Source organism: Petromyzon marinus, chromosome 2, assembly GCF_048934315.1.
Source record: "Petromyzon marinus isolate PM22_M1 ecotype Great Lakes invasive population chromosome 2, UKy_Petmar_22M1.pri1.0, whole genome shotgun sequence".
Taxonomy (NCBI): Eukaryota; Metazoa; Chordata; class Hyperoartia; order Petromyzontiformes; family Petromyzontidae; genus Petromyzon; species Petromyzon marinus.
The window spans coordinates 27,228,549-27,232,023 of NC_133668.1; the positions used below are offsets into that span (position 1 = coordinate 27,228,549).

Consider the following 3,475-nt stretch of genomic DNA (forward strand, 5'->3'; position numbering starts at 1 on the left):
AAGGCGACTTCACTGTGTGCGTGTCTGTGCTGGTTCACTCTACTTGGATGTCTATGTGTGTGTGTGCGCAGTCTGTATTTTAAATTTCATACTTAACTTGCAATTTAACAATCTTTGAAATAGCGTAATCAACCAGACTATGCGTTAATTGTGTTTTGACCGACCGTCTGTGTTGCTTTATATGGTTTCCAAATTATGCTAAACCCTGATTGTTTGGTATGCTTCTCTCTCTGTTGTACCCTGTTGTATCTGTATTAGTTCCCCCCTACTTGGGTGTCTGTATATACATCTGGGGTTATGTGTTTCCTCTCTCTCGTAAATTTAGCTCTTCTGTACCTGATGATGGCTGCTTGTGTTGCAACCGAAACGTCGTATGCTATTGTTATTTTATTATTTTTTATTTATACGTGACTTTACCGAAAAAAACAAAGAGTAATTCTTGCAGTCACGAAAGCTTCGAATCAAGTCATCCAGACTGTTTGATGCCACTCTTTTGGGGATCAACCAGGAGCACAGAATAAAGGTTTTATGAGCGATGACCTCCAAAAGTATAGTTGAATGTTGATTGTTTTATACATCTGAATGTGCGACAGGTCTTTGCAAGCATGGCCTACGACCATATCACCCTGAATGCGCCCGATCTCGTCTGATCTCGGAAACTAAGCAGGGTCGAGTCTGGTTAGTACTTGGATGGGAGACTGCCTGGGAATACCAGGTGTTGTAGGCTCTTGTTTACTTGGATCTGGATGGCTCGCTTTTTACACTTCGACTCATCCAGTGAGTGCCCTTGCCAATTTCACGTCGATATGGTGTACTGCATTGGGATCAATATTTTCTTGTAAAATAATGTTTGATGCCACTCTTTCGGGGCTCAACCAGGAGCTCAGAAACAGGTCCCTGCAGGGTGGGCTGGTAGGACAAGTCTCTGCGCTGTCTATTACTGATTTTATACACCCAACAGCACGAGATTTCACTTCGTTAAAGTATTGAAAGGGGACGGACGGATGTACGGACACATTAATCTATTGCAGGCTGGTACACTCAGTTTACAACTTCGTTCCTACCAGTATAAAGATTTTTTGAGCGATGACCTCCAGAAGTTATGTTGAATGTTGATTGTTTTATACATCTGAATGTGCGACAGGTCTTTCCAAGCATGGCCTACAACCATATCACCCTGAATGCGCCCGATCTCGTCTGATCTCGGAAGCTAAGCACGGTCGAGTCTGGTTAGTACTTGGATGGGAGACTGCCTGGGAATACCAGGTGTTGTAGGCTTTTGTATATTTGGATCTGGATGGGTCGCTTTTTACACTTCCACTCATTCAGTGAGTGCATCTGCCAATTTCACGTCGATATGGTGTACTGCATTGGGATCAATATTTTCTCGTAAAATACTGTTTGATGCCACTCTTTCGGGGCTAAACCAGGAGCTCAGAATAAACGTTTTCATGAGCGATGACCTCCAGTAGTATAGTTGAATGTTGATTGTTTTATACATATGAGTGTTCGACAGGTCTCTGCAAGCACGGCCTACGTCCATATCACCCTGAATGCGCCCGAACTCATCTGATCTCGGAAGCTAAGCAGGGTCGAGCCTGGTTAGTACTTGGATGCGAGACTGCCTGGGAATACCTGGTGTTGTAGGCTTTTGCATTGTTATATCTGGATGGGTCGCTTTTTACACTTCGACTCATCCAGACTGTTTGATGCCACTTATTCGGGGCTCAACCAGGAGCTCAGAATATACGTATTCATGAGCGATGATTTCCAGAAATATAGTTGAACTTTAATTGTTTTATACATCTGAATGTGTGACAGGTGTGTGCAAGCATGGCCTACGACCATATCACCCTGAATGCGCCCAATCTCGTCTGATCTCGGAAGCTAAGCAGGGTTGAGCATGGTGAGTACTTGGATGGCAGACTGCCTAGGAACACCAGGTGTTGTAGGATTTTGTATTTTTGGATCTGGATGGGTCGCTTTTTACACTTCGACTCATCCAGTGAGTGCACGTGCCAATTTCACGTCGATATGGTGTACTGCATTGGGATCAATATTTTATCGTAAAATAATGTTTGATGCCACTCTTTCGGGGCTCAACCAGGAGCTCAGAATAAAGGTTTTATGAGTGATGACCTCCAGAAGTATAGTTGAATGTTGATTGTTTTATACATCTGAATGTGCGACAGGTCTTTCCAAGCATGGCCTACGACCATATCACCCTGAATGCGCCCGATCTCGTCTGATCTCGGAAGCTAAGCAGTGTCGAGCCTGGTTAGTACTTGGATGGGAGACTGCCTGGGAATACCAGGTATTGTAGGCTTTTGCATTGTTGTATCTGGATGGGTCGCTTTTTACACTTCGTCTCATCCAGTGAGTGCACCTGCCAATTTCACGTCGATATGGTGTACTGCATTGGGATCAATATTTTATTGTAAAATACTGTTTGATGCCACTCATTCGGGGCTAAACCAGGAGCTCAGAATAAACGTTTTCATGAGCGATGACGCCGACGTGTTCAGTGAGCACGATTCGGATGTGGGCCGGACTGACCTTGTTAAGCACCAAATTGACACCGGTGCCGCCCGACCAATTAAACTCCCCGCATACCGAGTGGGCGCGCCTGAACGGGCCCAGATTAAAGAGGCCATCGTGGAAATGCTCCGAGATAACATAATCCTACCCTCAGCGAGCCCCTGGGCTGCCCCGGTGGTACTGGTGATGAAAAAGGATGGGTCGACCCGATTTTGTGTTGATTACCGAAAGTTGAACGCAGTCACCCTCGGCGATGCCTTCCCCATCCCCCGCATCGATGACACCTTTGACAGCCTCGCGGTGGCGTGGTATTTTTCCACCCTCGATCTAGCATCCGGGTACTGGCAGGTGGATATGGCGGAGGAGGATCGGCCAAAGACTGCATTTACCAAACCGATGGGACTGTTTGAGTTTCGGATACTCCCGTTCGGACTCACTAATGTGCCTGCGACGTTCCAGTGGTTGATGGAGCTGGTGATGCGGGGCTTGCAGTGGGAACAGTGCCTAATTTACCTGGTTGACGTGATAGTGTTCAGTATATCTCTGTCTGAGGACTGGTCCAGGTTATGAGAGGTGTTCCAGTGACTGCGAGCAGCCCATCTCAAACTCAAGCCACGTAAGTGTTATGTTGCGCAGCACGAGGTGGGGTACCTTGGACACCGAATCAGCGAGGCAGGGTTGCGCACCGATCCGGAGAAGGTACGCGCCATAGTGGAATGGCCATGGCCAAGGAACCTGACGGAGATCAGGTCATTCTTGGGGCACGCCACCTATTATCGTCGATTTGTAAAGGGATTCAGCGAGATTGCACGCCCCCTCACCCAACTCACTTCCCCTAAGAACCCTTATCAGTGGACGGAGGCCGCCTGACGGCCTTCACCACCCTCAAAGACCACCTCACCCATACCCCCACCCTGGCTTTCCCGGATTTTTCCAC

At 47.3% G+C, this 3,475-nt stretch overlaps 4 non-coding genes and 1 pseudogene across 4 annotated transcripts; all 5 read left to right on the plus strand.

Annotated features, from left to right (window-relative positions):
- The first annotated feature begins 608 nt into the window (after positions 1-608).
- Positions 609-727, plus strand: LOC142929840 (5S ribosomal RNA). Its single transcript, XR_012945998.1, has one exon. It is a non-coding gene; the product is annotated as a 5S ribosomal RNA (ribosomal RNA).
- A 432-nt stretch (positions 728-1,159) lies between these two features.
- Positions 1,160-1,278, plus strand: LOC142929839 (5S ribosomal RNA). The gene has a single exon (XR_012945997.1). It is a non-coding gene; the product is annotated as a 5S ribosomal RNA (ribosomal RNA).
- A 253-nt stretch (positions 1,279-1,531) lies between these two features.
- On the plus strand, positions 1,532-1,650 carry LOC142929843 (5S ribosomal RNA). The gene has a single exon (XR_012945999.1). It is a non-coding gene; the product is annotated as a 5S ribosomal RNA (ribosomal RNA).
- A 186-nt stretch (positions 1,651-1,836) lies between these two features.
- On the plus strand, positions 1,837-1,955 carry LOC142929845 (5S ribosomal RNA; annotated as a pseudogene).
- A 252-nt stretch (positions 1,956-2,207) lies between these two features.
- LOC142929836 (5S ribosomal RNA) lies at positions 2,208-2,326 on the plus strand. Its single transcript, XR_012945996.1, has one exon. It is a non-coding gene; the product is annotated as a 5S ribosomal RNA (ribosomal RNA).
- Positions 2,327-3,475: the final 1,149 nt, after the last annotated feature.